At 40.8% G+C, this 13609-nt stretch overlaps 1 protein-coding gene and 1 long non-coding RNA gene across 4 annotated transcripts in view; one reads left to right on the forward strand and one right to left on the reverse strand.

The window, feature by feature from the left end:
- LOC122559322 (uncharacterized) overlaps positions 1-13609 on the reverse strand; it is a 153160-nt gene that overhangs the window by 136413 nt on the left and 3138 nt on the right. The window contains exons 2-3 of the long non-coding RNA XR_006314395.2: positions 12556-12650; positions 5573-5720 (exon numbers count right to left, since the gene is read on the reverse strand). This is a non-coding gene — a long non-coding RNA (uncharacterized LOC122559322). The remainder of the gene's footprint in view (positions 1-5572; positions 5721-12555; positions 12651-13609) is intronic.
- Positions 1-13609, forward strand: part of arid2 (AT-rich interaction domain 2) — a 132705-nt gene that overhangs the window by 23044 nt on the left and 96052 nt on the right. The window lies entirely within an intron of this gene.

Raw genomic sequence — 13609 nt, forward strand, 5'->3', positions numbered from 1 at the left:
AGGCAGATGTAACAGGAATGAGGGATAACTTGGATTGGTGAAGGCAGTGAGATTGGTGAATATAGACTGGAAGGACAGGTGGAAGGCAGCTAATGTGTAGGGAGAGGCGTGACCTGTTGAGAGGAAATAAAAGGGGCTAGTGGACAGGAGAAGCCCATGGGTGTATGGTGTATGCAAAATCAATGATGAATGCCTTTGTTAAGGGAGAGTGTTTTGAAATGTGAGATAGGTGACAGTCAAAACAGGGAAACAAGCCAGTAGAGTATGCATTATTGAATTCTCGTTAGCATCCACTAAGGAGGAGCTTAGGCAGTAATAGCCTATTTACGTTAGTTGATCACGCAGACCGAGAGCAAGGGCTACAGGCAAATGCAGCAAGTCATGTTTGGATTGGTAAGTTGCTTTTCATTATTTTTTCAAGTCAGTCTGTTCAGATGTTCTGTGGGACCTGAACCTTGATCCTCTGCCCCAGAGATGGGGACATGATCGCTGTGACAGAAGAACCCCAAGTTGTCTTTAAAACAGATTAAATTTATTTGTAACAGTTGCATAGAATCACAGACATTGTAATATTGAAAAAGGCTTTTAGCTATGTTAGTCTATAAATGAGTCTCATTTGTGTTCTTTGTGCCATCCTGGTTTTCCAATTTCCTATATCCCACCTACTAAGTCATTTGGTCACATTAGCCAGTGCCTCTGTTTATGCTTGACATGAGCTGCCTTCTAACTACAACTCTATTTAAAACAAATAGAAATCTCTTTTTTTCACTCTACAGGTGCTGCCAGAACTGCTGAATTTCCCCATCATTCTATGTTTATTTCAGATTTCCAGCATATACAGTACCTAGTCTTTTATTCTAATTCATTATCCCAATTTCACAGCCTTTGATTACCTTCTTTCTCGTGTCCTACTCTATCTTCTCCTAAAATGCATCTATTCTGTTCACCTCTGGTAGAGTCAGAGTGATGTACAGCATGGAAACAGGCCCTTCAGTCCAACTTGCCCATGCTGACCTGATATCCAAAATAAATCTAGTCCTATTTAGTCCATATCTATCTTAAACCCTTCCTATTCATATACCCCTCCAGATGCCTTTTAGATTAGATTACTTAGTGTGGAAACAGGCCCTTCGGCCTAACAAGTCCACACTGACCCACCGAAGCGCAACCCACTCAGACCCATTCCCCTACATTTACCCCTGCCCCTAACACTACAGGCAACTTAGCATGGCCAATTCACCTAATCTGCACATCTTTGGACTGTGGGAGGAAACTGGAGCAACCGGAGGAAATTCACGCAGACACGGGGAGAATGTGTGAACTCCACACAGTCAGTCACCTGAGGCGGGAATTGAACCCAGGTCTCTGGTGCTGTGAGGCACAGTGCTAACCACTGTGCCACCGTGCTGCCCGCATATTGTCAGTATTGTAATTGTACCAGCTTCACCACTTCCTCTGGCAATTCATTCCATATACGAGCCACCCTCTGCATGAAACCGTTGTCCCTTAGGTCCCTTGTAAACCTTTCCCCTTAAACCTATTCCCTCTAGTTTTGGACTCATTCATCCCAGGCCAAAGACCTTGTCTATTTACCGTATCCATGCCCCTCACGATTTTATAAATCTCTAAAAGGTCATCCCTCAGCCTCTGACATACAGGGAAAACAGCCCCAGCCTATTCAGCCTCTCCCTATTGCTCAAACTCTCCAACCCTGGCTACGTCCTTGTACCATAAATCTATTTTGAAACCTTTCAAGTTTCACAACATCCTTCCTATAGGAGGGAGAGCAGAACTGCACACAGTATTCCAATAGTGGCCGAACCAATGTCTTGTGTAGCTGCAACATGACTTCCCAACCCTGACATTCAATGTACTGACCAATAAAGATAAGCATACCAAACGCCGCCTTCACTACCCTATCGACCTGCAAATCTATTTTCAAGGAACTACTTCAAGGTCTCCTTGTTCAGCAACACTCCCTAAGACCTTACCACTTGAATGTATAAGTCCTGTTCTGATTTGCCTTTCCAAAATGCAGCACCTCACGTTTACCTGAATTAAACTCCATCTGCCACTCCTCAACCCAGTGGCCCATGTGATCAAGACCTTGTTGTACTCTGAGGGGGAACCTTCTTTACTGTCCAATTTTGGTGTCATTTGCAAACTTAGCATATCGTCTGTGTTCACATCCCAATCATTTATGTAAATGATGAAAAACAGTGACCCAACACCAATCCTTGTGACACACAGCTGGTCATGGGCCTCCATTCTGAAAAGCAACCCTCCACGACCACCCTTTGTCTTCTACCTTCAAGCCAGTTCTATACCCAAATGACTAATTTTCACTGTATTCCGTGTGATCTAACCTTGCTAACCAGTCTACCATGAAGAACTTTGTTGAATGCCTTACTGAAGTTCTTAGGTCAGTTCCACCGCCCTGCCCTTGTCAATTGTCTACGTTGTTACTTCAGAAATTTCATTCAAGTTATTGAGACATGATTTCCCACGCACAAAACCATGGAAGTGTTCCAGTTGCCTGGACTTGCTATTCACCCATATCTGCTACTTATTTCTTAACTCTAGGTATTGTGGGCTTGATTCTATAGTGCCTAGCCTCCCTACAATGAAAATATGGCAGACTAAGCAAAGTCATGAAGTTTCCCAACTTGACCTCTACATCTCCAGCATAAAATTTGGCTCCGTGTTTATACTTTTCAATTCTATTCTTCTTGAAATGAACTTCAGTGCTTGGGTTGTGTTTTGTCCTTGCCTGCATTGTTACTTTGATTCATTGCAGTGCTGCTCTTCTCATGTGAGACAAACAAAGGACAGCAAAAAGATGGCAGGGGTACTGTATTATAGAGATGCATCCTTGAAATAAGTAAGCAGATTTTTGGGATCTGTTCATAGCAAAGTTTGTTGAAACCGTTATATTTAGGCCTAACACTAAAGTCTCATATCGGCTATTATATGCAATTGCATATTACAAAGAATGAAGAAGTGCAGCTACTACAAGCAAAAGGAAATCTGTGTTATCTTGCATCTGTTCAATCATTAAAGTGATGGAAGGAGTCATCAACAATGCTATCAAGCAGCACCTGCTCAGCAATAACCTACTCAGTGACGTCCAGTTTGGGTTCCGCCAGGGCCACTTGGCTCCTGACCTCATTACAGCCTTGGTTCAAATATGGACAAAAAAGAGCTGAATTTCAGAGGGGAGAGTGACAGCCCATAACATCAAGGCTGCATTTGACAGTGTGGCATCAAGGAGCCCTGGCAAAACTGGAATCAATGGGTGGCGGGAGCAAACTATCTGGTGTTTGGAGTCAAAGGAAGACAACTGTGGTTGTTGGCAGTTGGTGACCTCTGCTCCAAGACATCTCTGCAGGAATTCCTTAAAGTAGTGCTCTAGAACCAACCATCTTTAGCCGTTTAATCCATTATTTTCCATCTGTCATAAAGTCAGAAGTGGGGATGTTCATTGATTGCACCGTGGTCAGTAACATTTGCAGTTCTTCAGATACTGAAGCAGTCCATGTTCAAATGCAACCAAATTTGGACAATATCCAGACTTGGGCTGACAAATGCCAAATAATATTTGTGTGACACAAATGCCAGGCAATGACTATATCTAAGAGGAGACAATCTGACCACTACTCCTTGACATTCAAGGGTGTTACTATCACTGACCCCCCCCCCCCCCCCCAATTATCAACAACATTAGGGTTACCTTACCATTGACCAGAAACTCAACTGAATTTGCCACAGAAACAGTGACTACAGGAGCAGGTCAGTGGCTAGGAATACAGTGGTAGGTAACTCACCTCCTGACTCCCTAAAGCTTGTCTGTCATCTACAAGTAACAAGTCAGGAATGTGATGGAATATTTCCCACTTACCTGGATGGATGCAACTCCAAAAACACATTGCCACAGAAGGCTGTGGAGGCCAGGCCATTGAGTATATTTTAAGACTGAGATAGATAGTCCCCTTGATACTCAATAACCTAAGGGTTACAGGGAGAAAGTGGGAGAATGGGGTTGAGAAACCTACCAGCTATGATTGAATGGCAGAGCAGACTCAATGGGCTGAATGGCCTAATTTCTGTTCTTAGTCTTCTGGTCTAACACTCAAGAAGCTTGGCACTATCCAGAATGAAGCAGCCCACTTGGTTGGCACCATGCCCACAGGCACCTACCCCTCCAGTACTGATGTTCAGCAGCAGTACAAGATACACTGCAGAAATTCACCAAAGATCCTTAGACAACATCATCCCAAACCCATACCATTTCCATCGAGCAGGACAAGGGCAGCAGATAGATGGGAACACCACCATCTTCATGTTCCTGTCCAAGTCACTCACCATGTTGACTTGGAAATATATCTCTGTTCTTTTTTTCTCTTGCTGCGTAAAAATTCTTGAATTCCCTCCATACGGTCTTTATGCATCAACTTAGTATACGGACTGCAGTAGTTCAAGATGGGAACTCTCCTCCACCACCTCAGGGCTGTAGGAACAGGCAATAACTGCGGGGCTAGCCAGTGATTTCCACATCCCACAAGTGAATGAAAAGAAACCACCTTTTCTTCCCTGTACAGATATGGCTGATGTCTGATATGACTGAATCTGTAATTTGTACCACTCCATTGTAATTCTGCGTCAGCTTTTAACCAGTTTCCTTTAATCAAAATAATAATATGATCGTAATGTTTCAACTTGGCATTTAATATCTAAAATTTCTATTGGAGTGCCATCTAGAGGAATAATTGGTACAGCAACTTGTATTGCTACTGTGCACCTGATAATTGAGGGATGAGATTATCGGGAAGATGGTCCTCACATTTCCAATGGAAAGGTTTGAGTATTCAAGCTCAAGATGAACCATAATCGACTATAACCTGGCGTTGTGATTTTTAACATAATCTGTTGTGCCTATTTATTGTTCCCCACTTGTGAAATTTAAACAGTTGTTGCAGCTAAAAGAAAGTATAGTTAGAAACATGATCTTCCTATCTCTCTCCTTTAGCCAATGACTGACTTTATCCTTTCCAAGCCAGAGCAGTTAAAAACCCAATTAAAAATTTGGGTTTTCCTTCCAGCTGATGTTATTATTGGACAAGCCAGATCCCAGACTAAAATCTTGCTTGTTTGATTTCTTTTGGTTTTAAATATGTGGTCTTTCATTGAAACACAGCATGCAATGCTGCAGATTCAAACTTAACAATAAAGCAGTAAATGAGAAGTTTATTGCACAAATTAAGACAACCGAATAAACCAAACTATTTATATATAGCACACATACAAATAACTTAACACAATAAAATTTAATCCCAATGATAGTCCTTCATAATACACATCAGAGGGAATTTTCTTTAATTTCACATCTATGGGACTTAGTTTCATTGTGGCTGCAATTCAGACAATATGACCGCCTCTTCCCAGCTGAGCTTTCTCAGCTTCAGATGAAATCTAAAGTTGTAACCAAATGCCTCTTGTCTGGAACTTCCAACCTAGACTGCTTACACTGAGGTAACATCTTAACAGTCTAAATATCAATTGGTTTGATGACTACCTGGGCTTGAAATGCAGAGGAATACCAACAACGAGGTTTCAATTCCCGCAACAGCTGAGGTTGCCGTGAAGTGTGTCTCTCGCTCTATCGCTCTTTCTCTTTTTCTCTCTCTTGCGCTCTTTTCCTCGCTCTCGCTCGTGTTCTCCCTCTTTTCGGCAGAATTCAAAGTGTTCCATGGGCATGTAAGTAATAAAATGTTGGTAATTGGAAGAGTGATGCTGATGTCTGACCCATACAGGAGACAAAGGGCAGGGTTGAGATACTAAATGACTACTTTCATCCCTGTCTTGACCATGGAAGTAGGTACTGCCATAGACCTCATGAAGGAAGGTATAGTTGCCACGTTTGGTGGGTTGAAATTGTTAAAAAGGAAGCTTTAGAAAGGCTGGCTGAACTTGAAGTTGACAAGTTGCAAAACCAAATAGTGTGACTGAGATACTGAGGAAATCGGGAGTGGAAATTGGCGCAGCCACTTTCATTCCTCCTCTCATACAAAAGTAATGCTAGGGCACTGGAACATTTTTGTAAATGTTCCAACTTCGGTTAATTAAAAAATGCCCAAGAATAAGTCCTGCTTCAGAGGCTAATCTATTTAACATCAATGTTGTAAGAACTCTGGAAATTGTAGCAATGTAGAATTAAGTCATCTTGAAAATTGTGAATTAAGAAAAGCCAGCACAAATTTATGCATTTGCTCCAGCAAATTTGTCGAGGACCAGCTTAATTTCACCAGCTTAATTGTGTTTGAGGTAGCACAAACCTAAGGATCATGCCGCTGAAATTGTGTGCCATGTCACAGGACCAGTTTGATAGCGAAGTCAGACAAGTTGATTTGGATTTTGCTTTGGTAATGATAGTAAAAGCAGCATTTGAAAGTTTGGATATGAAAACAATAGCACAAAGTCCTTTAATTCTCTTGCACTCATGCATTGACAAAAACTTCCAGTCAATTGACATTAGTTGCATTGTAAAATGCATAGAAAAGGGTTGGAGCCTGTTGAATGATGTGCAGCTGAGTTTTTAATGGCTTAGTAATTTTATACTGTTGCCAAATTGGCCTTGAAAAGCTAATGTATTTAGACAGAAAAGCTAATTTTTGAGGAGTCAAAAATATCTCCAAGGTATTAAAAAAAACACATTTATCAACACTCAATAGTAAATGTTTTTAAGTAGTATTTTTAGCTTCTATCTTAACACTGTCATAATTTATTCCACAATCTGAGAACATAAGTTAGAAGTAATGGATTGTAAAAGCTTTTAACTACTTGGTTTCCTGTGTGAAACTTTATTATGTTTGCTGATGTCACAGCTTCAGCAGGTTAAGCCATCCCCTTGACTTGGTGCCAGATTTTAAACTGTTCTGTAGAAAGAGGAATTCCTGCCTTTTGATATTGTTCGACCTTTGTGAGCAGGTTTCTTCAAAAACAGTGGAAAGCACCTTTTCACTTTGCTGTTGACTGTAAAATCAAGCTATTTTTGCTATCATTCTCCTTAATCATATGGTGTCATCCAAACGTTTCGTCCCCTGTCTAGGTGACATCCTCAGTGCTTGGGAGCCTCCTGTGAAGCGCTTCTCTGGTGTTTCCTCCGGCATTTATAGTGGCCTGTCCCTGCCGCTTCCGGTTGTCAGTTTCAGCTGTCCGCTGTAGCCGGTATATTGGGTCCAGGTCTATGTGTTTGTTGATGGAGTTTGTGGATGAGTGCCATGCTTCTAGGGACAGGCCACTATAAATGCCGGAGGAAACACCACAGAAGCGCTTCACAGGAGGCTCCCAAGCACTGAGGATGTCACCTAGACAGGACACGAAACGTTTGCAACAAAAACTTCCAGCTTGGCGAACAGAACCACAGCAACGAGCACCCGAGCTACAAATCTTCTCTCAAACTTTGTTGTTATCCAAAATATATCCCTTCCCTACCTCTGAATTTAAGCCACTTAATAGGTGTTGGTATCTTTCCTGAATTCAGTTGTTATGCTTTTTACTGGTTTCAAAAACATTTCACCCTTTTTTACTGAAATGTACAGATGCTCACTTTTTCTCTGGGATTTTGTGTGGCTTGGGAATTGATGACTGGTCACATGGAAATGCCAAATTATTTGAACAATATTTTGCAAGAGTTTTCATGGTGATGGATAGTGTAGACATTCCAAAGATATCTGGTAAGAAAGGTGCTAATGAGAGCATAGGTCTTATAACTCACTGTACCATGAAAGGATAAAGTATTGACAAACTAAAGGGAGAAAGTTGGCAGGACCTGACTATTTGCATCCAGGGGTTTTCAAGTAAGTAGCTGCAGAGATAGTGAAGCAATGGTCAAAAGATGCCAGACCTCACTAGGGGGTTCCAGAGGTTTGGAAAAAGTGCTAACGTGGCACCCCTCTTCAAGAAGAAAGGGTGTCAGAAATCAGGAAACGATATGTCAGCTAGCCTAATGCTGGTGTCCATTATTAAGGAAGAAATAGCAGAACATTTTTAAAAAAAGCTAAATACATTTAAATGCAGGTACTGTAAATTTGTGAAAGGAAAATCAAGCTTCACAAATTTACTAACATTTTGAGGATATGACGATCAGAGCTGATGAGGAACCCTGAGGGGGAATGACCAGATGTGATAGAATTCATTCTGCAGAGAAGGAGAAGATGATTCAGATGTAGCAGTATTACAATTGAGCAAAGGTAAATACAAAGACATTAGCTGGCCAGAGTTTGTTAGCAGAAAAGGTGATAAGGCAGCAATGGTAGGGTTTTTGGGGGGGTAAATCGGGATACACAGAAATTCATCCCAAGGCAGAAGAAACCTATTAAGTAGAGGATGAGGCAACCATGGCTGACAAGGGAAGTCCATGTCAGCATAAGAGCAAAAACAAAAACCTGCAGTGTAATGAAAGTTAGTGGAAATCCTTTAAAAACCAGCAGAGGGCAACCAAAAATGTAATAAGTGAGGGGAAGATGAAATATGAGGATAAGCTATCTAGTAATATAAGAACTTGCAGTGGCTCAGTGGTTAGAATTGCTGCCTCACAGCATCAGGGTCCCAGCAGAACTTAGATTCCAGTCTGTTTGTGTGGAGTGTGCACATTCTTCCTGTGTCTGCGTGGGTTTCCTCCGGGTGCTCCGGTTTTCTCCCACATTCCAAAGATATGCAGATTAGGTGAATTGGCCATGCTAAATTGCCCATAGTGTTAGGTGCATTAGCCAGAGGGAAATGGGTCTGGGTGGGTTACTCTTCGAAGGGTCGGTTTGGACTGATTGGGCTGAAGGGCCTATTTCCACACTGTAGGGAATCTAATCTAACCTAATCTAACTTCAAAAGTTTTTTTTACGTAAGAGGTAAGCGAGGGGCAAGAATGGACTTTGGACCACTGGAAAAGAGGCTCTGGACAAAGTAATGGGGAACAAAGAAATGGAGGAGGAACTGAATAGGTACTTTGCATCAGTTTTCGTGATGGAAGGCACTAGTAGCACAGCAGAACTTAGAGTCAGGTGGCAGAGATGAGTTTAGTGGTCATTGCTAAGGAGATGGTGCTGGGGAAGCTGAAAGATCTGAAAGTGGCAGACTACACCAAAGTTCTGAAGGAGATAGCTGAGGAGGTTGTAGAGGCATTGGTGATCTTTCAGGAAGCACTGGAGTCTGGGAGGATCCCAGAGGAATGAAATATGGCTAATATGACACACTTCAAGGGAGGGAGGCAAAAGATATGAAATTGTGGGCCAGTTAGCTTGACCTTGATTGCTGGTAAGATTTTAGGATCTGTTGTTAAGGATGAGATGACAGAATACTTGGAAGTGCATAGTAAAATAGAGCTGAGTAAACTAGCTTTGTCAAGGGGCGATCACGCCTGAAAACTCTGTTAGCATTCTCTTAGGAGGTAGCGAGCAGGTTAGGCCAAGGAGAGCCAGTGGACATGATCTATTTGGATTTCCAAAAGGTCTTTGACAAGATGCCACACAGAAGGCTGCTAAATAAGAGAAGAGCCCATGGCATTAGGGGCAAGGTACTGGCAAAGATAAGGAATCAACTGACTGGCAGAAGGCAGATATTGGGAATTAAGTAGTCTTTTTCAGGGTGGCAGCTGTTGACAAGTGGAGGGGTTAGTACAGATCAGTATTGGGACCATATTATTGTCATGATACATTAAAATCTGGACAAAAGATCTGAGGGCATTGTTGGTGTGTTTTAGGATGACACAAAGATGGGTGTAGGGACAGGTGGTGTTGAGGATGTGTGGAGGCTACAGAAGGATTTGGACAGGCTAGCAGTGTTGACAAAAAAGTGGCAAATGGAATGCAAAGTGGAAAAGTGAGGTTGTGCACTTTGTTGAAGAATAAAAGCAGAGACTATTTTCTAAATAGGGAAAGAATCTGAAGCATCAGGGGACTTGGAAGTTCTAGTTCAATATTTTTTAAGATTTGCACGCAGGTTCATGTGGCAATTACAAAGTAAATGCAGTGTTAGCATTCATTTCGAGAGGGCTAGAATGCAAGAGCAGGAATGTACTGCTGAAGTTGTATAAATCTCTGGTCAGCCCACATTTGAATCCTGTGAGGAGTTTTGGGCCCTTATCCAAGAAACGATATGCTGACTTTGGAGAGGGTTCAGTGGAGGTTTATAAGAATGATCCCAGGGTTGAAGGGCTTGCCATCTGAGGAGTGGTTAAGGACTTTGGGTCTGTACACAATAGAGTTTAAAAGGACATTGGGGGATGTCATTGAAACCTGCACAATACAGAGGGGCTTGGATAGAATGGGTATTGTGGAGATCTTTCCATGAGACGAGGATATTGGGACCAAATGGCATGGTCTTAAGGAACAACTGTTGGAACTGAGAAGAGGAGGAATTTCTTTAACGAAAAGGTGGTGAAGCTGTGGAACGCATTGTCACAGAAGGCTGTAGAGGCCAAATCATTGAGTATATTTAAGACTGGGATAGGTAGTTCTTGCTTGGTAAGGGGATCAAAGGTTATGTGGACCGGCAAGAGAATGAGGTTGAGAAACATCTTAGCCAGTGGCGGAGCAGAACTTGATGGGCTATCTGGCCTAATTCTGTATCTTTCTCTTATAAAGGGGATTGTTAGATGTTGTGTTTTTAAATTTCCAGAAGCCTTTGTGTATGGTGACACTGATAGGAACTCTCAACCCTCTGGCTAATACATTACCATGATTTAAGGACTGATTAAAGCATAGAACATAGAGAGTTGTAATTAATAGGTTTTGTCATATTGGAAATGCATGACTCATGGATTGCTACAAAGATCTGTCCTCGGGCTCCATTGTTTGCCATCTATATTAATGACTTGAAGGAGAGGAAGCTGACTTAAAAAAATAAATAGGTAAGTAGGCATGTTGTGATAAGGGCATTAAGGAATCTGCAAGAAATATGCATGGATTGAGTAAGTGGTCAAAAGTGTGACAGATGGAATTTAATGTAAGTGTGAGGTAGGAAAAATCAAAAACCGGATGGAGTGGACACGCCAAATAATTACTGCAAAACAAGGTCTGAGTATGATGCACACAAAATGTTAGCATGGTGACGCAGCAAGTAATTAAGCCGACAGATGGAATTTTGACCTTTTATTGCTATGAGTTTGGAGTTTAAAAACCAGGGACCATTGTCGCAATTATATAGGATGTTGGTTAAGTTGTACCTAGAGTACTCTGTACAGTTTTGGTCCATGTATTTAAGAAAAAAATATACTGACATTAAGGCAGTTGAAAAGAGTTTTACTTGGCAGTTTCCTGGGATAAAGTGGTCGAAAGATCAAGAAAGGCTTAAAGCTTAGTCCTTTACGCATTCAGAGTTTTAAAGAATGAGGGCAATCTTATTGAAACCTAAGATTTTTGAGGGGGCCTGACCAGGCAGATGTTGAGAAAATATTTCCATTAGTGGGGCAATCCTGATGTGGGGACATATTCACAGAACAACGGGATGTTCACTGTAAACCTGAGATGTAAAGGATTTTCCCCTAAGGCTAGTGATTGTCTGGAATTCTCTGCCCCAGAGAGTTGTAAAGGATAGGTCACTGAAAGTATTTAAAGAGGAGGCAGAAATATTAAGGAGTTGACCACTGAGTGGGCATGAAAGAGGAGTTGAAGCCTGGGACAGATCAGCCATGATTTTGTCGAATGGTGGGACAGGGTTGGGGATATGAAATCCTAATTCTGCTCTTATTTGATCATCTTGTGATTTTTCTGACCATCCAGCAAACACTGAAGGACTGAAAAAATGTAGATCTTATTTCTGACCTTCTACAAATAGCAATGTTTTTGTTAAAACAGGTTCCAGTTTAAAAACTAGAATTAACATATACACTTGAATTTAAATAAGGCAAAGTTGAATTTCTTTTTTAAAAAAAGCTACATCACCTTTATTCTCCTTTTGTATTTTCACCCCAACACAAATATACATTTTTTAAAAAGTTAATTGCATTGCCAATCTACACAGGTTTTGCTGTCTGTTTTTTAAGAACGCTCATTAATTTCTTCTCAAGTTTAAGTAGCAAGTTTCAAAGGCCCTAAATTTGGAATGCAACAGCCTCTCTTCTGCACACTTCTCTTGCCATTGTGTCTCTCTTGGCAGAGAGTAAAATGTTGCATGCAGCAAGTCACCATGCTGTCAGAATCTGATTTGAAAGATAATAAGCTGAAGATAGCAGAGTAGGAACAGAAGAATGATTTCACTGCAGAACTCCATAACTGACACTGCAGTATATTTAGTGCATGTGGTTACATTCATAATTGGACCATTTTACTCTCAGATTTGTTCCAAATAAGTAGTCTCTATTTCTGTTTATTTTCCCTCATTAAGACCAAAGAACTAATCTCTTCCTAATTAAACTGTTTTAAAACAAATTTTGATTAACTTTTTTAAAAAAAAAACTGAATGAAATCAACATATTTGGCAGTGTGCCTTGAATTTTCTTGAACGGTTTTTTTCAGAGTCCGCGGTATGGTGTTAGCAAAATGAAGTGGTTTTTTTTCTCACCTTTGCAGACTTGCTCCACATTAATTTAGCTGATGCTAATTTTTTATATTACGTAACATCGTCTTTTCAGTTGATTTCAGGCAAAATCAAAAGTACTAGAAACAACAAAAAGGAAACATGTTCTTAAAGGAGCAGTGTGATTGTAAACTGCTGCGGGCACATTTGATTTTGGGTAAAAACTTTAGATGAGGTTTTTTCTAAGTACTAAACACCAAAATGTTATGGCAACTTATTCTGTATGCAATGGCAAATGAGTAGTGTAGCTCATGTAGGATCACATGTGACATTGCTTTAAGTAGATCTGTTGTGTGTTTAGTTTCTTGTTTAGCAAGTGAGAGGCTTAACAATCCCAGATGCTTCTCAAAGCCTGGGTAACACTGAACGTTCTCCCACTGGACTCCTAACAAAGGGAATGAGTTAAGGTGAGCCATTAAGTATTGTGTGTATTAGCTGTGTAGCAGTAGCATGCAACTGTTGGAAACTAAAAAAGAGCTAATGTTTTTAAAGCTTGGTGCTTGAGGTGGAGAAATTTGCACGGAAGTGCCAATTGTGAAAACCTAATCTGTAAAATGATGGCTAGCTCGGTCTTAACTGTGCCATGATTTCAACTGGGAGACATTACCTCGAGCAGAAGAAATTTAATTTAAATGAAACAACACAAGATCAAGTATTGTTCATACTTGATTTGATGTAATACTGTTTTTCAATGTTTATAGATTCTTGTACTCATTTACAGAATAGAGAAAAAGAACTGAAAGGTAGAGTGAAAACAAATCTGCAATGAACAGGAAAAGTCCAATTAAACAATAAGGTTGCTGTTCAGAAATCTTTGTAGAACCTGTTCCAATCTGTTGGCACTGATGTCTAGCCAGTTAAACTAGGTTAATCAAGTTTAACTATTCACAACAGTGTACATTTTATGATAAACATTAGTTGTCACCATCTTAGGTTGTGACCTTTTAAATAAAGCATTTAAAATACAGCCATTTGAAAGGTCAAAGGGGAGAGAGGAAGCTGGAGATTTATATATTAAGCGTGAGACATAGGGAAAATA

Source organism: Chiloscyllium plagiosum, unplaced genomic scaffold (assembly GCF_037043375.1).
Source record: "Chiloscyllium plagiosum isolate Xiang-an unplaced genomic scaffold, Cpla_swu_hap1 HiC_scaffold_19, whole genome shotgun sequence".
Lineage (NCBI taxonomy): Eukaryota > Metazoa > Chordata > Chondrichthyes > Orectolobiformes > Hemiscylliidae > Chiloscyllium > Chiloscyllium plagiosum.